The 27,160-nt window shown below is 46.0% G+C and overlaps 1 long non-coding RNA gene and 1 pseudogene across 1 annotated transcript in view; one reads left to right on the top strand and one right to left on the bottom strand.

Moving 5' to 3' along the window:
- LOC142817921 (uncharacterized) overlaps positions 1-27,160 on the top strand; it is a 121,512-nt gene that overhangs the window by 63,119 nt on the left and 31,233 nt on the right. The gene's annotated exons all lie outside the window — the stretch shown is intronic.
- LOC142817367 (cyclin-dependent kinase 1 pseudogene) lies at positions 12,602-13,626 on the bottom strand (annotated as a pseudogene).

Raw genomic sequence — 27,160 nt, 5'->3', positions numbered from 1 at the left:
ACCTTAATAAGATTTAATGAAAGTTTTCAGCAAATGCGCGCGCGTGTACGAATATGTGTAAAAGAATGGCTTCGCTTGTTCGCGCCGCTGGGTATATGCTATATGAGCTTAACGTATAAGTGGTACCATGACAGCCTGTCTGCCAGGCTGATGACATTTCGAAGTTCTCACTCAAATCCCAATCCCCTTTGGCTCTCTTTCTCTGTTATACTCATTATGCGGTCCTTCAATTTACGGAAAAGGGCATGACAATCTCAATTCCTATATAGTGTATTTTTATTCACAAATTTGTGTTCGTCATTAAAAACCCTTTTTCCACATCACTTCCCGTTATAAATGACAACCAACGTTCTGTGGAAATTGGAAAAGTCATCGGTAGTGAGGGCGGTAGTAAAGAACATGAGCTGCATCATTAATGAGGCAACGACGGTGGTACTACTAAACGTTTTACCGGCATGCGGTTTCATAAAAGAGGAAAAAAGGCTCGCGTGTATCTTGTTTGCTATCCTACGCTAGAGGAAGGAAATCATGAAAAGGAAGGAAAGGAAAAAAACATTGAGTATATGCGTGAAATTAAACAGCGTGTGTGAGTTTCCATATGTGTGAAGCAAACGGCGCGTGTTTACACAGTTTGATAACACCAGAGACCGCCCATCTCGCACTTAGGCGCCTATAGGCTTCCGGTGGCGTATACACTCACACCCAGACGCCATTTTGCTCTAGACTGCAAAGACGTGTATGTATTCCACCAAGTTAAGATGGCAGACGGCTGCTCTGAGACTTTATTTCCAAGAAGCTTCTGTTCACTCTACTGCCGATTACTATGGAAGCCGTTTGGACACCACTACGCCGTGTTTGAATGCGAAAATAATGAGCGCAAGAAGAAGTTATTACTGAGCGCTGCCCGTGAAGATCACAACACGACGCGAAAACTGTACGGGTGCGGTATTTCGAGATTGCACAAACTTCCATCCACAATGACAAAGGCCGAGCTTCGCAGCCAGCGGATAATTTTTAATTAACGGCGAAAAGTATATATGAACTCAGTAAAAGTGCGCTAGTAAATACATTTAGTGCATGTATTCAAGTGGGACGCGAACTGTTTCCCTGTAAAGCAGTAATTTCCGTGCAGTATGCCTGTAGTAGGCGGCACCAAACCATCCCCGTACCTTTTCGCAGGCAGCATGCCAATACTATAGTAGGAGATATTATGACTCACCCGTGCGTGCACACAGTGTGCACATTTAGTACAAATCTAAGGGCGCACTACCGTGATGCAATGAAACGCGAACAGCGGAAAGTGTGGCTTTTGACTCAGCCGAACTGCGACGTTCCTCGACTGTCGATAATCGAATTCGCTCTTCCATCCGGCGTCACTATACAATCTTGCTCTCGCTGGCATTTTTGACCACGTGTGTGTTCTGAGTGCCAGGTATGCCTGGCAAATCACAAGTACATGCGGTGTATGGGCACAAGCCGGGGCAGGAATCCAACGGGGGCGCCCACTGAAAATACAAGTTTTGCCGAGATACTGTCACCACATGTCGAAGTTCGAATGGCTGAAAAGCCACGCCTTCTGCACACCTGCTGAAGCTGCTTCAACAATCGGTAATGCACGTGCTGTAGACATTCCACACTGTCAATGAAGGTCTTCTCGACGTTTCACACACACACACACACAAAACACCACAACTTCGCAGGAGAGAAAAAGTGCGAAACACGCTTACAGCCGGACTCGGGTTGGGAAGTTTCGCTTTTGATTTGCGGAACGTTTTCCAGCATGGCAGTTCAAGGTGTTGCTTCACGACGCTTTTCACAGATGGCGCGGCACGCTTCCCAATTATGGCGGCACGCACTGTACTCACTGCGCTGTTATGTTAAGGAGCTCGTGCCTCTTTGCGAATAACAATTAAGAAAGGACCATTTACCAATACAGCTGATGGAAGAATTAAATACGGCACCCTACGCCTGTCACGTTCTGGCGTAAAATGAACGCCTGCCTGACATCATTGCGAAATGACAGTAGTATACTACAAGCCGTGGTGTCCGCTGAAGATCTACAATTACTGTACTCGGGATGTACAGTTTTCTGTGCGCATACCGAGCCAGCAAAAAAAAAGAAGACTTAGAAGACAGTTGAGCTTCGCCTTCAAGAAAAGTACACGATTGCCTAATCGGGCACTGTGCACATCGACTTGAACCATGTCGCAAGAAAAGGAACGCTTCTGCGCGTATCACTAGCCATTTAAAGCTACCCTTGAATGCGTACTACAAGTACTAGTTCCAAAGTGTCCACTCACCTATAATTATTTCTTTCGCAAATGCGTGAAGTACACCCTACGCGTCCGTAATGTGTGACGTTCCCCTGCACAGCTGCATACTTTGTAGTGTGCGGCCAGCTTTACTCAAATACCTGAAAGGCCCCGGTTAGTGGCGATGTAAGAAGGGATGGGTCAACAAATGCGGGTTACAGACAGTGATCTTCATGACGAACAGTATATGCAGTTATGTTATCCGCAAAAGTTGGTGAACACGTTATGGTTGCACTTTCACGGGGTAGGTCATTCCAATCCACCTAAACTACGCATTCATTCCACAATTTGTGTATTTTCACTGTCAGTGTTATTCTACGATTCTGCCACGCCACATTACATACGTTGGTTAGAACCCTGCCGCTACATGACATTCTTATTGCGTTTTACCTTTATTTATTTACGAGGCAGTTTTAAGCACTAGTATGGCTCCGTGGTGGAACGCCTGGATGCATCGTAGAAGGCGTGGGTTTTGTTCTCTCTTGAACAAGCGTTTTCTTTAATTACTTATTTAATTGAATATATCTCAAATTTTCGCTCACGAAAAACAGTAATTTTTTCCCCAAAACTGACTACGTCGCCGCCAGAACTTCCACGAGACGAGCTCTCTGAAGCTACTATATTAACTATTGATAATTATAATATCTGGGGATTTACGTTTCAAAACCACAATACAATTATGGGGGGATGCCGTAGTGAAGGGTTCCGGAATTTTAGACAATCCTCGGTTGACAGCGCACACTCAACGGGCCTCTACGATTTTGTCTCTATCGAGAAACGACCGCTGCGGCCAAGATCAAACCATCGACATCCGGCTGAGCAACTGAGCATCGTAGCCACTGATCTACCATAAAACGCAAACGAAAAGAAATAAATTACACGTTACGTAAAACATACACGTGCTATCACATAACATGATGAAATTGTACACGAAAAAAACATCTTCACATACAATGTGACCCTATTTCAACGCATTACAGGACATACAATGTAACCCTACAGTAAAACTTATATTGCAGTCATAGCCTAATACATATAAAAATAGAAATTATTCATAAATCTAAGAATCTGGCCACCATAAGGGCAAGAAAAAAAGAACATAAAAAACATATACGCGATCATATAACATGGCGTCTCTCCTTTTACGAAATGTTTTCAAGTTTTTCGGTGAACAAGAAAATGTACAAGCTAGCGTGCATTGTTTAAAAGGTATTGCACTAATTAGCGCAGTGTCTGTTTATTATAGTTCGTGAGCGCGAAAGTGTCCACTCTTCACTTTGCCAATAACACTCACCGATTTGAAATCAGGGCCGCAGCCACAGCCTTTGTAGCGCTGACGTACGTAAATTTCGGAATTCAATTGCTATGCGGCCGTGTCTACAGTGGTTAGACGAACCGAGGCTTCAATGAGAGATAGAGAGAACTTATTCACAGAAAGGCAAATGGGTCGACCTCAAGTGCAGTCTGTTCTGGACTACTACTTTACACTAGGACGGGGTGACAGGGGAGCGAAAGAGTGATAAAAGGCGATTGAAGGCTATAGAGAGATAAAAATATGTTCTATTTAAAGACTTGCCCGCTGTCCAGTGACTTGCAGCTATGCTACGACGGCTTCTATTGCCATATTTGTGCTGCTGGCATCAGGCCTAATATTAATGTAACACTGCCTAAAGCCGCAATCTAATCCCTACATGCGCTATAGTGGAAACTTACCTCTCCTCTGCAAAGTCTTTTCACCCCAGCTTTCAAATTGGTGAGTGCCATTGGCAAAAAAAAAAGAATCGATATTGAACGAGAAGTTTTGAAGCATTCAAAAAAAAAACAGGGGCAATGTGTTAATGGTAAATTATCCCTCAGTTCTCTTTATACATATAAAGGATTCCTGTTTCTAGAAAGCGGGAGTGCATAGCGATGACATTTAGGCGTTTCATGGCACTCCCCAGTTTGTACCATCTCGGCAGGCTTGTTGGCGTTGTATTGTTTGGTGTCCAACTGTAAAACGGCCCAGATATTCTGTTCACACGTGCACCGCAGGTTCATATGTGCTAGGAGGCTTTCTGCAACAAACAATGTGTTTGAAGTCTATAGTGCTTATTCTGCGTGATTGTTTTCCTTTAAACATCAAATAAACAAAACGTTTATTTGATGTTGTGCGCAAGAAAATCGGTAAATAGTAATCTGGAGGCGCTGCGTTGGAGTGCTTCGAGCGTGCAGCGGAGGCGAACGAGCGCATCAAGTCACATTAAACGTAAGACATGAGCGCTATCTGGAAGTTAGCTTGGAAAACGAAGCACCCGGCGTGCGCGCCCGTCTAGGAGGTGATAACGTGTAGAACGCGAAGCAACGGGCAAGTACCACCACCATGTCGTCGTAGCAAAGCGTTGAAAACACTTGCCTTTTTCTTGCAAGCATTGCTTGGTCAGCGCAGCGTGATAAACACAACGGTCCTTAAAATTACATATATATGGCTTTTTCAGTAAAAATACACAAATACGGAATATTTACGTGTTGTTATGGTGCCTCAGATATGCACAGTAATTGCTTTTTAATGGAAAATCTCACAAGTATGAACGCTGAATCTTGAGAAATATTGGTGGGCGCTGCGGACAGGGTCGGCTGCTTGGGGTATCGTCTGGTGCTTCTTGAGGTTCCATTAAGGTTAGACAAACAGATAAATGTACATACATACCAACCAAAACTTTTGCGTCGAAGGTCCCCCGAAAACACTATCGTCTTCAAAAAACAAACAGAATAATCGTATTTGAATGACACGCACATCACGCCGAGAATAAGGTCCCATAGAATTAAATCAAGGGACCTTAGCCGAGAAAACACGGCGGTGGCGACGGCGCACACTAATATACCGTCGTCTCGCCGCTCCACAGCGGCTCCGCTGAGAGGCGCGCTACAAGAAATGAGTGCGCAGCCACTCACCAGGCCCCATACCGAATTTTAGTTAGACAGTGGAAGTTATTGGGTGTCGGATGAGGAACGTATTGCCACAAAAATTTTTCGACTGAGTTCATTACGAGCGGAGAAAACAGGTTTTTTGAAGCGGTGCGAAATGAGGTTGAGAAGATGCGGCTCGAGACCCTTGCCACTCCTCCGCGTAGGCTTCGCAAGCCAAACCTCTTCCCCACCCTCTCCGGCATCTGGAGAGGGTGGGGAACAGGTGACGTTCGCATGACGTGCCCAAACAAGCCCAGCCGCCGTGCACGTGAGCGGCGTTGCTTTGTTGACCAGCGTTATTTTGTGGTCTTCTGCCTATTTCTGCGAGATTGTTTGGGAACGCTGGCTTAGACGCGGTAGAATAGATGAGCACAATGAGTGCGCGAACGCGGAGGAGCGTTCCACGGAGGTCGTCTGCTCGATGCGCTGACCGCGGGGACCCGAACGCATGTGAAACGCTGGCAAATTAGCCCCGCATATCTTAGCACTTCACGGGAAAAAATCTAAGAAAAACGCGCACAATTTTTCATTGCGTCTCATTATTTATTTTAAGTTTTATTAATCTCTTAAAGCAACAAATGCATAAACTACGCATGTTGTGTTAAATAATTTTTGCCATGTCACGTGGTATACTGTTTACAACGTCAGAGCAGAGTCGTCTACGTAGAGGACCAACGTCACCACATTGCCGTGTACGTAGGGCCATTCCTACGACCACGTCATTCATGCCCTCATTCTCTACGCGTGCGCTGGTAAAGGGGAGGGGGAGCAGCTTTCATCCTGAAATTTGACCCATTTCCGCGGCGCGTAGCATTGCAAAGTTTGGCAGACGTGATCATGAACGCCTCGTCTACGCATTGCGCTTGTCAGCTGAAATTCGGCAAACCTGGTGAGTGGCCCTTTAAAAGAAGTTCAACAACCTAAGGGGGAGGGGAGCCCCTATAGGAGCACGTCAACGTGTTTACATCTGATGGGGCCAAACAACCTTGCGAGAACTTGCTCCGAACGATGTTTATGTCAACTGCCGTAACACGATGAAAGTCTATTAGGTACAGCCACAGCTTGCGCACATGCCGCACACCAAGTTTGGGAATCTGCCTATCAAGATTATACTCATGGAAGAAAAACAATACATGCCTACTGCATTGACGCTTTTGTGAACGAAGCAGTGCGAACTTTACGAACTCGTGAATCGCTTAGTGCTCGTGTGCCGCACTTACTGACATGCTTTGGCCGCAAATAACACACACACACAAAGTTAAGAAACACTCAACGACAAGCACAAGCGGTCGTTGAGTGTTTCTTTACTTTGTGTGTGTTTTTTGTGGCCAAAGCAAGTCAGTAAGCAAGTACTAACTAGGACAACAATCAGTATTGCCACACTTCTTCAGTTTTCAGAGTTGTGGAGGTGTCAAACAGATATTTTTAATGCGAAGCATTTCTTAGCGAACTTCGGTGACTTTGAGCGTATCTATCTATCTATCTATCTATCTATCTATCTATCTATCTATCTATCTATCTATCTATCTATCTATCTATCTATCTATCTAGCCACCTGGGACATTTAGCTCTTCTGGTCATTTCGATAATGGTGTCGACACTAACCTTCGTCTGACATAACATGACTGTATGAAGAACATGCTTGACTAGTCATAACATGGATGTCATGAATGTTGTCACTTAGATTTCATGGTCATGCAGCTCTTGCAGTGGTTTCGTTCACATGACATGTTGCAAAACTGGTATGGTATAGCATGCTTTCATGGCGAACACAAACCATAGACCCTAACAGTAAAATCATGACATGCGTGTCATGTAATGACTACATACCAAGCTCACGATACGCCTGCAGGCGTTTCGCTAGCGTCACATAAACCAAATTTAGTATTACGGTACGTGAATAGATGACCCAGGTATGTGATGGGTGCAAACATGATAATCGTGAGGTGCGTGCCATGTAACAACATGACTACATGCTACACTCATGTAGGTTTCCATACCTTCACATGTACCAAACTCGGTATTACGCGACGAGAACGGACGACATAGTTAACTGACACATACAAACACGATAATCACGACATGCGAGTCATGTAACAACATGACTACCTGCCACACTCATGATGCGCTCACGGCCGTTTCGCTAGCTTCACAAGCACCAAATTCGGTATTGACGCGAACGCATGACATATGTAAATGACACGTCGAAACATGATAATCATGAAATGAGTCATGTAACAACAAGACTACATGCCACACTCATGAAGTGCTCGCGGCAGTTTCGATAGCTTCACATGTACCAAACTCGCTATTACGTCACGTGAATGGATGGCGAAGGTATGTGACAGGTGCAAACATGGTAATCATGAGATGTGTGTCATGTAAGAACATGACTATGTGGCACACTCAAGGCGCCAAAACACTTCGACGTGACCCGGCGCGCGTGTGCGCCGGCGTTCGTTGGATCTCGTCACGCTGGTGATGCCACGACACGCGCCGATCTGCATGGCATATACTCGCAGGCACATGCCGCGGTGAGTTGCTATTACGCATGCGCGTTTGAGCGTGCCCGGCGTCCCTCCATCACGAAGCTAAGCAGACGCGGTGCTGTCTAGGTAACGTCGTCGGCGCAAAATGCAGCATGTCGCAATTCGAGCCGGTTGCCGCCGGACCTCGCCGACAGACGCTGGTCGCGCCTATAGTGTCAGACCATAGAGTGCTCGCGTTTTGCTAACGTAGCGTCGCTGCGCCCAGCGTGGGCACGCGTCAACGTTACGTGCGCTCGCTGCCGTTTCGCTAGATTTACATATACCAAGTTTGGTATTAGGGTACGTGAATGGACGACGAAGGTTGTGACACGTTCATAATCATGATATTTGTGTCATGTAAAACATTAGGGAGTTTTAGAATACTGTTTGCAAGCACTGCGGGTATTGTGGGTGAAGCGGGCGCCATTTAAGTTTTAGAATAGCGTTTGCCCTATGCGATCCGTAACGCACAATCGCAGCGTCACCGTAGCCTCGAAACCAGCGCTTGCAGGCCACATACGGGCCGCCATCGCCGCACGCAATTTACGATTTTCTGCGTGTGGCACGGAGGAAGGAAAGGTAAGGAGAGGCCCTGACGTCACTCGTTGTGAAGCCGCGATGAAGCCGGAAGTCGGCCATAGTGACTAGGCAAATTCTCCTCTCTTGTTTACATATGAATGCGAAGCAGAAGGCGCGACTCCCTCTCCGGCTCGGAAAGCACGTGGGCTGCGCAGCGCGTGTGTCGTGACGATCCGAAACTAATGGAACTGGGCTCATCACTCTGAGCCAGCGGGACACCTTCAGCGAAATCGCTTCATCCGAGTAATAACAGGGAGTAACAGCTCGCCGACAACGAAGCAACTACGAGAGAACGCGCGCTAGATGCACTGACAACGGCGAGTGCTTTCACGTCATTAATTCAGCAACTGTACAGACAACACGATCGGTCGTGCGCCTTCTACGGTTGCATTCCGCCACGCGGCCGACGCAGCGTCCTGCCACTGTGTCCGTGTTCCGCGTGAAAATCACCGGCGTCAGCATTCTGCGACCGTGGTGACTGAGCACGCTGCTAGTGACAGTTGAACGTGGTTGCTGTTACGTTGAGATTACATGCAATGCTGGTGGAGAGTGTACCAAGCGGAACAGAAAAGGTGTTTTAATACGCACGTGCAAGTTGTTACTGTACACACACAACACGAAACTACGTATGTGCACATGGTCCTCACGGCGTCTTGCTGGGCTCAACAGCGCCGTCCGTTGTTACAAGCAGGAGCACTGCTCAACCGTCACTGACCTGCAAGGCGTTCGTCGTCATTCAGCTTCGTCATGGTGCCCAACGCAATTTCGCTGAACACTAACTGCTTCATCCGCCGCACGACACATGGATATGCACTTGTTCTACGCACTGTTGAAACCCTGTGATGGACAAAGGGATTTGTAAACGTTCTAAGAGTAATGTAACAGCCAGGAGAACACTGCGTAACCAATAACGCGGCGCAGAGCACAGATATTGTTCGCCACGGCTCAGCACGAGACCTGGGGAGGCACACATTCCGCCGCCAGCCGCAGCCGCTCACTGCTATAGACCAGCTCCAGTGCGCAACACGTAACCATAGCAACGCCGCCATTGTGCCTAGTAAATATGGCCGCCATGATGTCATTTCCGCCACACTTTTTACGCCCTGCGCCGGCTGGGCATGCCCTTTCCTTACCTTTTTCCTTCCTCCGTGGCGTGTGGTCCGCGAACGCGAACGCCGACTCGCATTAGGACGCATGCGCAGTTGCAGCGAGCGCACCGCTATGGCTCGCGGTGCGCTAATCTAAAACTCCGCTCATAGCGTGCTCGCGGCCATTTCGCTAGCCGCACATATACTAAACTCGATATCAGGTGACGTGAATAGATGACGAAGGTAAATTACACGTCCAAAGTGATAAGCATGACATGAAAGTCACGTACGGCCTCACTTACCTGTGCCTCATATTGATGTGCTGGTTTTAAAGTAAAGTTACATATCAAGCTTCCTCATTCGTGCTTCGCATATCACCGATTCCCACTGTACGTGGAGTCTGCCAATTTTTAAAGCATGCAATGTATGCGATCATGGTCATTGGATAGCATGATCGGCATTTCTTGTCAAGGACTTTGAGGAACAACCAACAGAAAAGCCATGACTTCAAAGTGTCGGCGCTGCTTTTACATCCAAGCATGAACCACCAACTCGCCCAACTTTCGCTTCTAGTGCTACTCACCATGGGGCCAGGAAACGGACATTAGTTCAACTTGTGTTTACAGAACTGTTTTTATATGTCTTCCGATAATGCGCATTTTTTCGACGTCGTTTCCGAGATAGAAAGGTGCCACTGAAGCTCCTGCATAAAGCACTTTTTTGAAAAAAAAAAAAGTAGGAGTTGCACGCAAGGATATGGGACAAGCGAACACCAGGCATATAGTACTTTTTTCTTTCTTTTCATTCTTCATTTCCTTCTATTTTGCTCTCCTTTATTCTTTTTTTTTTCACTGTGAATCTGATGACGATGAATAATTATGGCTGAAGCAGGTATGCGCCATAGTTAACAGGTCATCAAGAGCAAACTTTTGTAGTGGTTTGGACTACTGAACGACCCAATCATTACGTAGTTTGCATTGTGTGACGCCTTGTTTTTAAGGGTGTTTGAAGCACAGGCACGGCTCGGCAGTAAAATCTTTCGGTGTTACTTCTTCAAGTAACCGGCCCCCCTGAAATAAGTTCCTGGATCTGCCACTGTTTTGTGCCCATACCTACTACTATAGATTGTTTATCACTAGGTCCAATCTTGTGCTTTGCCGAGACCATTGAAGCAATAACTTAGGCTTTATTTGAAAGCGTAATTTTTTTAAATAGAAAATAAAACAAATAGAGACTACTTAGTGAAAGTACAAAAACTCGGGTTAAAAGCTGCCGTTGTCGCGTGTTAGCTACGCACGTGTAATCGTTTCCGAATTCGCTAGGTTTCGACAATTTCTCTGGGCGTATCTACTACTTCCGCCAATGCAGAAATGTTAGTCTTCACAAAATCACGCCAACGTACACAAATTGCATAGTAATTTGACCCCCCCCCCCACCGAAAAAAAAACAGAAATAATCACAGATGGCAAACACGAACGCTGGTCGTGGAGACTTGGACTTCAGTGTTTCAGCACAAAAGCAAGATACGAGTTGTAGTCACCTTGTACTCGGGTATGAAGTAGGCCGCAATATAAATCACACGGCAGAGCAAGGATTTGTGCTCTAAATACCCCGATTAGGACCGTCTTTTATAGTGGAGCACACAGTTCATATTTTGTTCATATTTAACAGCAGAACTGTAAATTGCACTCTCCTTGGTTTCTCGGCGTCCATTCACGTCCACGTCAGCTCCTTCAAAACGTTCAATTGTTGTTATGAGGTCACGTATCGCTAAAAGGGGCCCTGAAGCACTGTTTCAAGTATACCCATAGAATGACTTCACTGGAAGACTTTGTTGCCTTACGAACTCAACGCCAGAAAATATTCAAGAATCCGTCCAGTACGAGTAGAGTAACAAAGATTTATCCCACGCTGCGAATGCACTCTCTTTTCTCTCGTCCCGGCGAAAGTGCTGGAAGCTGAGTAGAGAGGGATGGCGGGGGTCAGGAAAATACGTCACTCGCGCCTCGTGACCTCCACCACTGTTTTTCTTTTTCGAATGCACAGCTTTTTCAGAATGATCGCGCGCGCACGCACAGACAAGTCGCGACCTCCGGCGGTGATCTCTGTACTTACCAATCGCACAATGTTCAAATCAGCCAATGGCTGATAGATGGGCTTGCTACGAGAGATTTTGGAGCGTCTCCTGTCACTTCTCGAGAGAAGAGAAAGCAATTCTTAGCTGACTTTGATCATTTATTGTGAATTTCAGGCTGCGTGCTGCGCTATAATTTTTGACTCGCGTGGTGTCGGGAGCCTCTACTACCGATCGGCAGCGTTTTCTGACCATGATCGAAAAGTGTTGCAGGGCCCCTTTAAATTGGTGACGTTATCACTACGTATTCAAGGTATCATACGGTGACATCTCTGATACGTCACACCTTCTGAAGACGTCATCAATCGACGTCGTTAATCAGTCAAAGGTGTGCCGATTTCGCTGACAGTGCAAGATCTCAAGAGGTGCTGAAAGCTTCATGCAGTGGAGCAGTACGCCTTTCGCAGGCGTTTCGTCACATCAGTCGAGTATAGGAGCCAGCTCAGCGCCATCGCGCGGGCAAGTAAGAGTCCACCGCGCACTTCGAGTATGCCTCAAGAGAAGTGCCATTACGAAGAACCACCTCGTAGTGGGGTGACAGTGTCGTTAGACGTCATAAATCGTGCAAGGGTGATTATGTGTAGATCAAGCTGTCCAATTTACCTGCTTTAACAAATATTCTAGCTCGAAACTTATCAGCGTACCATGGTACACTTGTTGCGACGATAGTTGCAGGCCATACATAGTACGAGGATGCATTTTTCATGGACGTTTTTGCCTGCTTTCTGTACCAAGGGCCGAGAATACCGGACCTATGAATGGGCAAGAACCAATCGCACGGAAAAAAAAAGTCTTGAAAGAAAACTACAATAGCAAGTGCTCGTGAATAATTATTTTTAGGATATCAGTACGATTTGTTGAGTCTTTTAAAATGACATTTAAAAGGCGTCTCCACACGCAACTTTTTTCGGTTTAGCAGCTGCCTTCCTCACATTCACAAACATGTGACATTATTCTTCAGTACAGTCTTAATAATGCATACTACACGCAGCAGGAGTTACTTTTTGGCTTTATTTACAGCAAGAAGCGCGACGCTGCCCTGTCACAAAGCCGCCATAATCCGCGATGGATGGCTTCCGAGTTGCGCGCCATGTTTGAGCTGCCACGGCAGAGTCTCATCGCCTTTCTTTCTCGGTGGTGCCCGCGGCCTCCTTGGAATCACTCGAACCGGCCAGGTAGGGGTGTGCGGCGGTGCCTTTGGCCGAGATCCTCTCGCGAGGGCTGTAGATGAGCATCTTTAGAAGCAGATCTACCGCCTCGCAGTCAGCCTCGGGAAGCAGCTCGGCCACGATGTTCTTTCTCCACATCGGAAAGGTCGGGTTGTAGTTTGGCAGCTGCGTCACTTCTGGCCACGTGTCCACCGTCGGCGTACCCAGGACGCGAAAGATTCGGAACAGTTGGTCGATCTCTGATTCCCCGCGAAAGAGAGTTTTCCCGGTGAGCAGCTCGAAGAAGATGCACCCGATACTCCACACGTCAACCGGAGTCGAGTAGTGACTCTCCCCCAGGAGAATCTCCGGCGCCCGGTACCACAGGGTGAGCACCTCGTGGGTGTAGGCGCGCACGGGCAGCGTGAAGGCCCGGCACAAGCCGAAGTCGGCCACCTTGAGACCGCCGTTGTCGTCGATAAGCACGTTGGCTGGCTTTAGATCGCGGTGCAGAACTCGCCTTTTGTGGCAGAAGAGGATGGCGTCCACCAGCTGACGGAGGTACTTCTTGACGATGGCGCCATTCAGGGTTTTGTTCTTGGGCTGAGCATCCAAGAACTTCCTAAGGTCCATGGTCATGTGCTCGAAGACCAAGTATATAGACTTGGACGGTGACATGATGACTTCTATGAGACGCACTGTGTTCTCGTGCGTTAGCTCCTTGAGGAGGCTCACCTCTCGTATGGTCGTCATCGGCACGCCTTCCTCTGCGCAATCGACTCGAATCTTTTTGATGGCCACCATCTTGTTGGTCCCCTTGCACTTTGCCTTGTAAACGACGCCGTACGTGCCTTCCCCAATCTTCTCTATCATGACGTAGTTCTTCATCCTGTCTTCACTAGTATCGGATGCCATGTCTGCAGACACTGCGACGGTACTCGAAGATTCTCAATCAAGCGAGCTGTAAGCGGCCGCCGAGAACCGTTGGAACAATACCGGTACGCGTGGCAGCTCGCGACGGCTGACCGCGCGCTTTGCCTGCTCGCGAAGAGACGCGTTTTTCCTCTTTCTTTTATCGGTGTTCCTTCCACATGTATGTTGCGAACCTATGCCTAAATTTCAATCTAGTTTTCCATAGGCAGGATTGTATACGGACTTCAAGAAAACCAGCGTGCTAAAAGTGGGGACAGGGGCAAGAAGAAAAAGATGACGAAAGTGAAGATGGTGAAAGTATGGATCGAGGTCAATGTTACAATAATTTTATTGTTTGGCGGCACTTAATTAGGTTGCTGCAACAAGTATGTATGCTCTACTGTGTTTGACGTCATCAAAGCAACAAAAATATGACCATGTTAGTATATCCTTACTTTTTCAGATTCTTAATAAATAATTCGTAGTTATTTCTATCAAGAAACTAAGATGGTTTGGCCGCTTCCTCTGTAAGCAGTTTTGTTTATTTGAAGTTTTATCTTTAAAATAATTATTGCAGATTGGTTTTAGTTTCATTACTTTCAGCATCCTACCGCCTGGTTCTTGGCGAACCCCTCTTTGTGGGTGAGCGCCATTCATAATATGTCATCATCATCACCATCATGCCATTTAACAGGCTCATTTTCTGGCAAACGTCCCCTTATTACGCAGATTTTCTCAGTGTCATTGGCTAACGTTATTATAACAGACTGCTTCTTTGAGTGTTCTCTCTTAGGTGCGCCTAATTTGTCAAGTGCCTACGTCAGTATATTTTCTTAGAAAAATATGGAGATATACTCTAAAAAGAAACAAAATGCATAATAATTACAAGGCTACGATGTCAAGTCCCGACACTGAACTTTATACAATTCGTTCTGTGGCAGACGGTTTTTTAAAAAAAGCCGGGAAGAGGTCGAAGACGAGGGCCACGCAGGTCGGCCGTCCACGACCGCACCGACTGACAATATGACGCGAGTGATGGACGCGAGTGTTGAAGTCTTGAAAAGCCTGCAATGCAAGTCGCAACGCATTCGGCCGGACCAGGCAGGCAATTGGACGTTTCACTACGATAATGTGCCAGCCGACAGTGCCTTCGTCGTCACCGACTAGCAGGCAGGAAGGGGTGCCACCTACGATATCCAAAGCCCGCATACAGCGTGGGCTTGGTTACCCTCAACAGTTAGAACGCAGACCTCAGGTGCCTTTTTCTGTGTTGAACAGCGTCGCCGTCACCGTCAGTGGCGCAAACGATACACATAAAGAAATGAAAGGGGCGCAATGGCCTGGATATAAATGGATTCCAAACCGGGCCCCTCTACTTGGCATTCGAGTACGAAATCACAGAGCCACGCTGTTGCTTGAAATTCGTTCGCGAAAAGACAACGGCATCATGACGGGCACGGAATCAGATCAACCTGTAGTAATATGTCCTGAAAGAAGAGTAAAATTACAACCAGTACCAGCACATTGCGAATCGTGCAACCAGTGTGTGGTTTGAAACATCTCGGCCGCTGCAAAGAGGTCAGCCATAATTCTTCATTGTCGTCAGTCGCATCCAGCGTCGACAAAGTGCGCATATTGCCGTACAGATGTGTAGCCAGTGCTGCGTAAGTTCCAAAGTTATAAATTATGATGCAGCTTATAGCTTGCGAAAAGCCAAACTTCAAACACCGATGACCTTGTCCTAACATAAAGCCGCGCTTAGAATTCAGATTAAGCAGTAGCTTAAGCGTGTTTTTTTTTTTCTACGCCTCAAAACACTCCTTAAAATCAAGCATTCTGGGACTGTGGACGGACTCAAAGTAGCCCGCAGTGCAGCATTAAAAGCCATTTCAGTAAGTACTACCGGAACGCATTTGGCAGCCGGATTTCTTCCTGGAACCGACGTAATCGACGCAAAAGGAGACTGTTTTGAAGATTTGTAAATACTGGTCACAATCAATTCAGTGAATAATTTTTAGTGACATTGCTGACATATTTTTCAGATCGTACCCTGTACGCGTAATAATAATAAATCAACATTTTGTTTTTTCAACAATCATAGCTTATGAGAAACAAAAAAACATAGAGATCAAAAGCAGATAGGTTAACCACGGCAATTAGCAAGTAGGCTGCTTTGTATAGTAAATTGGGCAACCGCAGAGAAACCGAGGAGACGAGGAAATATATGAAAATTCGCCCACGCCCTATTAGTCCTTTGTTCACCGGCCGTGGCACAATACTCGGGACGCAAAAGCATCTACTCAAGGAGAGATACCAAGAGACTAAACACGGAGAGGCTACCAGTAATGTGCTCTTGGGTAATAGGTCTTGCACGCATATGTAACGAAGCGTCCAACTACAATACTATACAAGGACATGCAAGGCCAGCGAACTTTCGCGGCTTAAAGAACTCGGAGAGAAAACAGAGTCTCAAACTGCTAATGCATTTCACTCATGCACTGGAAGGTGTCCCGGATTTTGGTGTGCGTCCTTTCACTAGACTAGAGAAAGCCACTTCATCGGGATATTCTAATGCTTGCTTTCACTTCGTTCTTGACAGCGTTCCTGACGAACATTACTCCAGCGAATAACACCTAAGCACTCTTGCATAGTAAGTAAACAGCATGAGGGAATAGTGACGAAAAATACCTCTGTCTAACAGCGGCGAGAACGTACACAACTTTCATAAGGTTGTCATTTTTTTTTCGTCAATGATTGTGTCAACGAGTCACAACTGTATCATACCAAGAAGCGCTCGCCAACTTAAGTTGGTGAGTCCTGTAATGCACAAACCAACGTCCACACCATAAAATATTGCAATCACTCTTGAATGTTGTTTGTGATCGTATAAAACAAGTTTTATACGCAAAAAATTGAACTGAATTTCGTTAAACAATAGTTCATGCAATAATTTATTTATAAGTAATTATTACTGTCTGGACTATCCACTTCTGATTGGACTCACTAAAGCGTATCAGAAATGTTATTGTAGTCTGTACGCTAACAGATAAGTTAAATATAGTTTATTAATTTCCGACAAATATTTTTTCATGTATTTTTTCCTTCACACTGTTTTCTATTTTCACACTCAGCGAGCAGTTTTAGGCGAAACTTGTAAACGTGCTTGCAAATTCAGTGACTTTCAGGAGCTTGATTCGTATCGCATTTCAAATGCGGGAATTCTTTCAAAAATAATGTCACCAATGCTTTTTTCTGGCAGCTAAGTTCCTAAAAACATATTTTTTTCACTAACTCGAGAGAAAAAAAACTCGAGAGAGAGAAAAAAAATGCATAAAGATGAATTATGAACAACGGCACACAAAAGAGGTGGCATAAACAAGCACCGACTAGCAGCTAAATTTTTCTGTAATAGGAAAAGGAAATATACACGAAGAAACATAGGAAAGAAATGTAAAGGAAGACAAGATTTTTTTCTAGGAATGTTTACACGTGCAGAAAGACTGCTCTTTTTTCTTTGCAGTTTTTACACTGAAAAAGACGTATGAAAAAGCAGCAGTTGCAAGTGAACCACCTATATAAGTACAACGACGTCGGAGCGAATGGGAAATCCCTGCGAATATTAATCGGATAACCATAATTTCTTCGGATGCAAGCTTGTCATACGTGTTCGCGTGCGAAACATACGAACAGTCTGTGCGCTAGTATGTTCGTCCAGCCTGCACGGACTGTACAGCTGAGATAGGCACACGTCAATATTTCGACAGGCATTATAGCAGTGACACGTCGATTCGCGGTGACGAAATGTCTAAGAAAATAGGCCGACGTCAGGTTCAATAACTGCCTGCCACCGTTTCGTGCATGTTTGCCTTCGTGAGTGACAGCTGGCCAACTGCAGCAGCCGCTTCTTGGGCGAAGGCTGCGGCAAAGACAGCGCACGTGGAACACGCCGCGATGAATTGACGTTTCCGGCGCCAAATACGGCTCAGTCCAAGTTCAAAAAGGAAACTTCAATCGCGGCTGAAATTGAATTCGGAGTCGCACAGTCGCGATTGAATGTTGTTTGGCTCCGCCGGGCTTATGGCGGGCGTCCCGAAGTGCGGTGCTTCGCGACGGCATCCGCCAAACAAGAACGCGTTCAATAAAGTACCGTTCGCAAACACGGCGACAGGAAATGATGTCGCAGTACTTGTTGCTGGGCCAGCGCATGCAACGGACCCACCACGGTTATGGTGCGTGACAGCTGACGTGAAGGTTGCGGGATCGAATCCCAGCCACGATGGCCGAATTTCTGACAAAGGCGGAAATGCTTGAAGCCCGTGTGCTTAAATTTAGCCTTAGGTGCACGTTTAAGAGTCCCAGTTGGCCGAATTTTCCGGAGCGCTCCAGTACGGCGTCACTTACAAATAAATTGCGCTTTTGAGACGTTCAACCCTGAGAAATGCGTATTTGCTTATAACACAGTGTTTCGTTATTAAATGCGAAGCATTTTTTGAGTGTACTACATGCCCTTTGAGCTGTAATATCTATCTATCTCTATCTATCTATCTATCTATCTATCTATCTATCTATCTATCTATCTATCTATCTATCTATCTATCTATCTATCTATCTATCTATCTATCTATCTATCTATCTATCTATCTATATATCTGGGTGCCTACATCTGGGTGCTCTCGTGATCATCATCTCAACTTTGGGCGGACCAATATTAATATGAGAAGGTAAGAGGGCTTGACGATTATAACTGTCTAGTCATAACATCAATGATTCCAAAATCCCGCCACGTGCGATGTCAAACCTTTTCCTCGATACACGTGTGGCACATACCCATGTACGATGGGCCGCGATATGAAGGTATACACCAAAGATGCTTGATAGTCTATATCTGCTGAGGAATGGCGAGAACAGACAAACCTAATTTAAATGCCGACATCAGCAGCGTTGAAACGATGAATGCAAAGAATATATGACCCAGCACAAATCAAACCCAAGCATTCTGCGGGGTAGTGAAGTATTCTACCACATAGCTGTGCTAGACTCCTTTGAAAGGAGACCCCATGCAGCCGTATGCTGGTGAAACGTCATTTGTGATTGCAGTGCTTCCATCTAATTCTATAAGCATTACATAGGTACTCCAGTGATACAGGCGTCACGTCGGCTTAGCGTCATTTGTACTTGAGCGCCATCGACTGCAGTTGGCCTACGTAGCGCTCTCCAGGGCTACCATCTTTGGAAGCACAGGCACTACATTTCAGCTTACCGCTTCTTGTGTAAATAATATTTATGTTGGCATCAACACGCAACTGTAAAAACCTTGTTATGTAAAACGTGTGGGGATGGTCAACATACATGTATGTGCGTATAACATTTGCACGTATGTTTAACATAAGTCCGTAATGTTTCGGTCAACAAAAAAGATCACACTATAGTCATCTTTTTCGCTGCATGATTCGCTTTTTATTGATTTCTACGGTACATGAGATCTGCCAAATTTTTAAATGACACAGTATATTTTTACAAAACGAAAAACGTTATAGAGCACAAGCTAATACCCAGAAGCCTTGCCTACCACCGAAGAAAGTGCAATGAATGAATGCTGCAAAATATGAAAAGGATTTCTAAAGATCACTCCTATAGCTATTTATTATTACCATCAAATATTCTGATGGCCAATCTTATAGTGACTTTCAGACTTAGATGAGACATCGCTGCTGCTATTACGCAAGTAAACATAGTAGCATCCATACAAGATTACACCACAGTCCCCTTGTTTGTCAGTATAATCCTCCTACAGGTAACGAATAAAAAAACAACGAATGACGTGAAAACAACGTCATCCAGGGAAAGTGCTTCCCGATCAATAGTACCGATCAATATTATTGTATGACGCTTTACTCGAATTAGGATGGGGCTTCATTCTCCACTTCAAATGCGGCTCTAGAAAGTTGCCAGCGCTTCACCATAGAACATCACAAGCAGCTGGTGTCCGAAACGGGGCAAACTTTTGACTCAGCACTCCCGAGAGTGGACAGGGAGTCGCAGCTCTAAGATAGATGATGACGCAGTTGCGTGAAAGCCTCTGCGCCGCCATCTGCATAGGCTAGTGCTAAAGTTGAGCCCATCAGCGTTACCAGCGTTCAGTGCTTCGCATCCACAGACAATTAGGAATGGCGCCGCATCTGCCTTGCACCACACTTTGACAGTGAAGTGCATCAGATTTATGAGAAAATCAACGGTCAAATAGTGCAGACTCACGATGGCCACTCTCGTTAGCCGCAGCATAACGCTGAGGCCTTTTCGGTCCTGATGGAAATTTACGGCCGAATGGAACCGAACTCAAGAGAGGAGGCTCGATTACGAATGTTGTTTAATAAGTCATGGATTACACAAGTAACGTTACTTTCTTTTTTTTTTTCTTTCATTCGCCACGGAGTGAGGATTGAAGCGCGAGTCCGCCACTTAGTGGACGCTGAACTTCACTTTCCTTAACGCCAGTATTAGGTAGATTTAGAACACCGTTTGCAAGCGCTGCGGGCGTTGCGGGCGAAGCGGACGCCATAAGAGTTATAGAATAGCGTTTGCCCTGCTGTGAACCGCAACGCACGATTGCAGTGACACCGTAGCCTCGAAACCGGCGCTTGCGGGCCACATGTGGGCCGTCATCACCGCACGCAATTTCGGATTTCCTGCGTGTGGTCCGTGAACGCGAATGCCGACTCGCGTTACGACGCATGCACAGTTGCAGCGACCGCACCGCAAGGTCTCGCGGTGCGCTATTCTAAAGCTCTCTATTATTGTGTGTATCGCGCTATGTCCGAGGCGACATGCGTACCAGAGCACACGTGACTATGAGATATTTTGGGCTTCACTTCATATATCACGACAGCTTATCGTCCGCCGCTTTCACGGTTGCGAAGAAACGTCTGTCGCCGTCATGGCAGCCTTTCATTCGACTGTCAGAGAGTCTTATTTGACCAACTCAATTAGGCCGTACGGCAGACTGCTTACTGCGCAAAATTGGCCCCGTATATGCATACTTCACTGCAAATGTCGTCGAAAGACGATATTCTTGAGTCTGGTGAGAGTGAAAAAAAAACGTTTATTTCATGTTCTGCGCGAGAAAATCGGTGAATTGCACTCTGGAGGCGCTGCGTTAGAGTGTCTCGATCCGTGCAGCAAAGGCGAACGAGCGCATCGAGGCACGTTAGACACAAGCGCTATCTGGCACTTATTTTCGAAAACGAAGGAAGGCGTGCGCGTCTGTCTCGGAGGCGATAAGGTGTAGAGCGCAAAGCAACGGGCAGGTGTCCCCATCGTGTCGCCTTATCAAAGCGTTCGAAATACTTGCCTTTTTTAGCACAGCGTTGCATTGTCAGCGCAGCGTGGTAAACGCCACGGTCCTTATAATTACTTATGTATGTCTTCCCTAGTACACAGACTCATACAGAATATTGACGTGTTGTTACGGTGCCTCAGATATGCGCAATAATTGATTTCTAATCACACAAGTATGAACGCTTTTACTTGAGGTGGGTGCGGCGGATGGGGTTGGCCATTTAGAGTATCGTTATGGCGGACAAACAGGCAAATGTTCAGACAGACAGGCAGACAGACAGACCAAAATTTTTGCATCGAAGTACCCTAAGAAAGACTATCGCCTTTAATAATCCTGGGACGCTCACCACGAGAAACTTTTGCGCAGGATAACAGGACGATGTTGCGCTCTGCTAAATCTACTGGACTACGTCACTGCTCGCGAACTTACAATGAGCGCAAGCGTGAAATCATGCACAGCAATCTGGGAGATCTCTAGTGCGGCAAAGCCAACCCTAAGGGGAAGCGCTGGGCGTAACGCCACGGGGAGCGTTCTTCGAAAAATGATTACTGAGCGATGCCAGACTTTTTTGCTAATTGCACTTCAGGCACTTAATGCTTACATTGTATTTATGTTGTACAACGCAATTAGTTTTAATTGACCGGCTGTATTTTTTTCTGGAGACACTTATGTGTATCCATTGAAAATCCATAGGGTGATTTTTGAAAAGCTAATTTCAGCGCAACGACAAGTTATTCGCTAAATGTACTCTAGTGGCATGTACAATAGGACAACCTGTCTTAGTGTTTGCAATTTCGTGAGATTACGTTGGGTGGATTTCTTTCCTGAAGAGGTTTTCCAAATCAATAGTGCAGGAAAGCCGCAACAGGGATAAAGAAATCACCTGCCCGTAATCGATGAGAAAGTGGACGTTGACCATAGTAAAACCTCAGCAAAAGTCTGAAAATGTGATATACATTATGTTGGTGAAGCATCAGATCTTTCATAACTGTAATAAATAATTATCATTAAGGTAACCATTTAATTTACACTTATGGGGAGAAGCTCTCAATGTAGAAGCCCATATGTAGTACAGTACAGATAGTGTTTCAATGTGAACAGTTACGACAAAGTGGTAGATAACAATTTCATACCATTAGTTTGTACTGTTTATTGTTCTCACTATTGAGGAGTTCGGGTAAAGTACAATCAATAATTATATGTTATTTATGTGTTTAGTGATACCATACGAAAAGCGTCCGAAATGGCATACAGGTTTGAAAGTATGAAATTCCGAAATTGGTGTGGCATGACATACAGGCAGACAGACATACAGAGAGGCGGACGGACGGATGGACGGACGGACAAAGTGACGGGAAGACAGACAGACAGACAGACAGACAGACAGACAGACAGACACACCCACACACACACACACAAACAGATAGACGAATGGACGAACGGACGGACGGACGGTTGAATGGACGGACGGGCGGACGGACGTTTCGCCTCATTGACCATCATTCACTCTACGGATATGCTGTATTTTGTTTAGGTTCGTTGTACAGTCATGTCACGTCATATCAAATTTAGCATATATCCAGCAGACGAAACGGCTGCTAGCACGCCACGAACGTGGTATGCAAATCATGCCGTACATGACATCCGTGCCATAATTTTCATGTAAGTATTCATTATTTGCGTTCTTCATACAGCCATGCCTTGCCAGAGGAAATTTCGTGTATATCCAGGAAACAAAACCGCTGCGAGCACGCCGTGACCGTGGATATGTCGTTCATGACATACATGCAAAGATTTTTATGTTAACAGTTTTCATCTATATTTGTCCCACAGTTACATTACATTGTACCAATTATAGTATATATCTAGTGAATAAAACAGCTGCAACTCACCATAAAAATGGCATGTAAATCATGTCATAAAAACGGCATATATGCCATAATTGCTAATACTTGCTCTTAATGTGGGTCATACACTCTTGACAAGCCTCACTATTTTTGGCTTACCTTAAACTAAGAAACGGCTGGAACATGGGAGAGGCCTTGGTCCTGCAGTGGACGTAGTCAGGCTGATGATGATGATGAAGAAACGGCTGATAATTGATTAATATGTGGGGTTTAACGTCTAAAAACCACTATATGATTATGAGAAACGCGGTAGTGGAGGGCTCCGGAAATTTCGACCGCCTGGGGATCTTTAACGTTAACCCAAATCTGACTAAGAAACGGCTGCGAGAAAGCTAATAGTATAACATGTAGATCATACCGTTCAATAAATACGTGTCGGGAGTTTCATGTTACAACCCGACGTTTATATTCTTCATGCAGTCATGTCATGCCACAGTCAGTCAGTCAGTCAGTCAGTCAAGAACTTTAATATATGGTCCTGAGGAGTTTAAGCCACCAGGGTGCCCACGTGGGACATCCTAGCAGCCGCTACCGTAGGCGACGCCCGAGTCGGGGCGGGAACGTGGTGGCGTTCCGCCAGTTCTTGGGCCCTCTGGACTGCCTTAAGTTGGTTTCGGAGATTGGGGCTCCTGAGTGCCTCCTCCCAGTCGGACTCACTGGTGAGAGGTCCCTGAGGTAACGCGGGACATTGCCAGAGCATGTGCGCGAGTGAACAGTACACTTCTGTGCAATCTGGGCACTGTGAATTTATGTCTGAGTTATAATGGCTGAGTCGGCCCCGTGATGGGTACGATCTCGTTTGTAACATTCTAAAGGCTACTTCTTGCGCGCGTTCTAGTTTTGAATGGGGTAAAGGGTATCGGCTTCTGTTGTGTCGGTAGTGGGAGGTAATTTCATGGAAGGTGAGTAGTGGGTCATTAAACTGCACGTCTGGGCCCAGCTCTTCGGTGGCTGATTGATCGTCACGGCGGGTCAGTTCTCGTGCTCGATCATGAGCCATTTCGTTGAGGTTGGGTTGTTGTGGGTGAACGTCTTTGCCCATGTGGGCAGGGAACCAAGAGAGGTAGTGCGAGCCCGTATATTTCCGTGTTTGTAAAATGCGGGCTGCTTCTGGAGCGATGTTGCCGGTTTCGTAAGCCCGAATGGCGGCGCGAGAGTCTGTGAAGACATTAGTGAGTGAGGGGTCGGTCATCGCTAAAGCTATAGCAACTTGTTCGGCTATGGCGCTTGTTGATAGCCTAACCGAGGCGGCTGAGCGTAGGGCTCCGTCGCCATCTACTACCGCGAGTGCGAAAGAGGAGGAGTTACCGTATTGCGCTGCGTCGACGAATGCGGTAGAGTTGCGATTCGCGGCGGTACGGTTTAGGATCGCGCGAGCGCGGGCCAGCCGTCTGCCTTCGTTGTGTTGTGGGTGGACATTTCGCGGAAATGGGGTTACCATGTAAGTAGCTCGGACAACTGCCCATCTTTGGCGCTACACGCCAAAGATGGGCAGCGAATACCCCGAGTGGACTCCATACGCATTCTCGGCCTCCTCGTCGAGGCCACTGGCTGTCATGCCACAGCAATTTCAGAATTTCATTCTTTCAAATCTGTGAGCCATTTTGGACACTTTTCGTATGGTATCACTCAACACATAGATATTATATAATTAATGATTGAAATTAACCTGAACTCCCCATTATTGAGAACAATAAACAACACAAACCAATCATATAAATTGTTATTTACGACCTTATCGAAACTGTTCACATTGAAACACTCTTTGTACTGCACTACATATGTGCTTGTACATAGACAGCCTTCCCCCAATAAGTTTAAATTAAATGAATACATTAGTGATATTTATTTATTACAGTTATAAAACCTCCGATGTTTCATCGCCATAATGTACGTCACCTCTGCAGACTTTTTCTGAGGTTTTACCATGATCAACGTCCACTTTCTCATCAATTTACTGATAGGTGCTTCCTTTACCCCTGTATTGTTGCTCTCCTGCACTATTGATTTGGAAAAGCTCTTCAGGAAAAAAAAATCCACCGAGCGTAATCTCACGAAATTGCAAACACAAAAACAGGTTGTTCTATCGTACTTGCCACTAGAGTGCAATTAGCCAATAGCTTATCATTACGCTGCAAGTAGCTTTTCAAGAATCACACCATACATTTCCAACGGTTACACATAGGTGTCTCGGGAAAAAAAATTTAGCCGGTCAGTTGAAACAAATTACGTTGTACAGCATAAGAATTTTGTTAGCATTAGGTGACTGAAGTGCAATCAGCGAAAATTCAGGCATTGCTCAGTAATCTTTTTTTTTTTTTTTTTGAAGAACGCTTCCCATAGCGTTACGCCCAGTGCTCTCCTTGGGGTCGGCTTTGCCGTACTAGAGATGTCCCACACTACTGGACATGGTCCGCACGCGAACATATTATGGTAATCGTTTTTTTCTTCAGCTTGTTCATTACCTTGTTTATTTCTTTCCTGAAGCACTGCAAAATAGAGGAAAGGTTCATCGCTAACGAAATTTTCAAGAGCTTAGTGTAGGCTCTGATTATAACGTGGTTTTGTCGCGGATAATGAAAAAATCGGGAATATCAGAAATTTAGAATACAACGTCAGAAAGAAGCTTGAAGAAAACGCAATTACGAACTAACAATGTTAACATGAACCAAACAAATATTACGCGACGTGCCATTCGACAACTTCAACCAACTGAAGTCAAACATAAGAGTCGATAAAGGTACCTTGCACGCTTGGACTTTTCACTGGAAAACACTGTAATTGATATTGCGCAACGAAAACACAGCTGACCGAGTGTCCCGGTAACAATCTTTATGACAACGATTAGAGTTACTTGCAAGGAACACTATTAGTGAGTGAATGATAAAAAAAATAAAATGTCTGCTGTCGGAAGGCACCAGCTCGGAAGGCCATGGAAAATATGGCACTAACCGAGGCTGGCTCATTTTTATTAAGCCGCTATATGTCGCCATATTTTGTTGCACGTCGATATAAAAGCTTCTTAGCCTCACGCCCTGTCGTCGCCGCGTCGAAGCTCCTGCTCACGCCCAACCCGCTCACACCCAACTCTCATCTTTCTCCCCCTCCCTCTTTTTCTGCCCCTCTCTCCAAACAGATGATCGCAGCAACACCGACTAAATTTCTAAAGACTAAAGTCGGTGTTGATCACAGGAAACACTCGCCTCATCCTGTCGTCTTTAACCACGTGGCATTTTCGGGGTTCTGCACCACTCAGTGGTTGGTCCATTGCCCGGGCTAGCTCACCCTGCGCTGCCAACGTTGTGCGCTGCGCGCGCCGCACACAACCTCGCTCAGCCGTTCCCACCACCGAGCGCAGCAGACGCTCTCCTCTACCGCTCCCCACTCTACCGCTTCCCACTCGACCGCCTCCTTGAAAGCCGGCAGCGTGATCAGGCGATAACCCCCGTATTCACAAACGCTTCTCGACTCCACTTTCACCCTTCACTTGACCGAGCTGCGCGCACTGCGCCGCTGCTCGGCTGAAAATGACGCTGCGCTACTCAAGAATTGCAGCAAATTATAACTGATATGCGGTAACTTTTCCTGCCTAGAGATGACGCTCCCATCGGCTTTCTCATGTGAAGGTGCAGCGTTGAGTGAAGGGGCTAATCGTTTGTGCCCCACTTCCAAGGAGCTCCTCTCATCGGTTGTATTGGTACACTGAACAACTGCTAGTTTTTAAGAACGAAGCTCTTACAGCTCTAGAAAAAAACGTCGGATGCCCGAAAAAAAGAAAAAAAAATGGTTCCAAACCTGCATGTTACACCGCAAATGTCGTTGAAAGACGATAGTCTTGCGTCTGGAGAGAATGAACAAAACGTTTATTTGATGTTCTGCACAAGAAAATCGGTGAATGGTATTCTGCAGGCACTGCGTTAGAGTGCCTCGAGCGTGTAGCGGAGGCGAGCGAGCGCATCGAGGCACGTTAGACACACGTGCCATCTGGCAGTTATCTTCGAAAACGAAGGCCTGCAGCCCGCGGAGAAAGATGCGCGTCAGTCTCGGAGGTGATAAGGTGTAGAACACAAAGCGACGGGAAGGTGCCACCACCGTGCCGTCGTAGCAAAGCGTTGGAAACACCTTCTTGAGCATCGCGTTGCACTGTCAGCTTACGCGATAAGCGCTACAGTTCTTAGAGTTACTTGTGTGTGCCTCTTCTAGTATAAAGGCAGAGATACAAAGCATATACGTGTTTTTATGGCGCCTCCGATATGCGCACTATTTG

This window comes from Rhipicephalus microplus, chromosome 5 (assembly GCF_043290135.1).
Source record: "Rhipicephalus microplus isolate Deutch F79 chromosome 5, USDA_Rmic, whole genome shotgun sequence".
In the NCBI taxonomy this organism is placed as follows: domain Eukaryota; kingdom Metazoa; phylum Arthropoda; class Arachnida; order Ixodida; family Ixodidae; genus Rhipicephalus; species Rhipicephalus microplus.
Note: the sequence above shows the minus strand (reverse complement) of the source record. Positions and strands in the feature narration are given on the sequence as shown.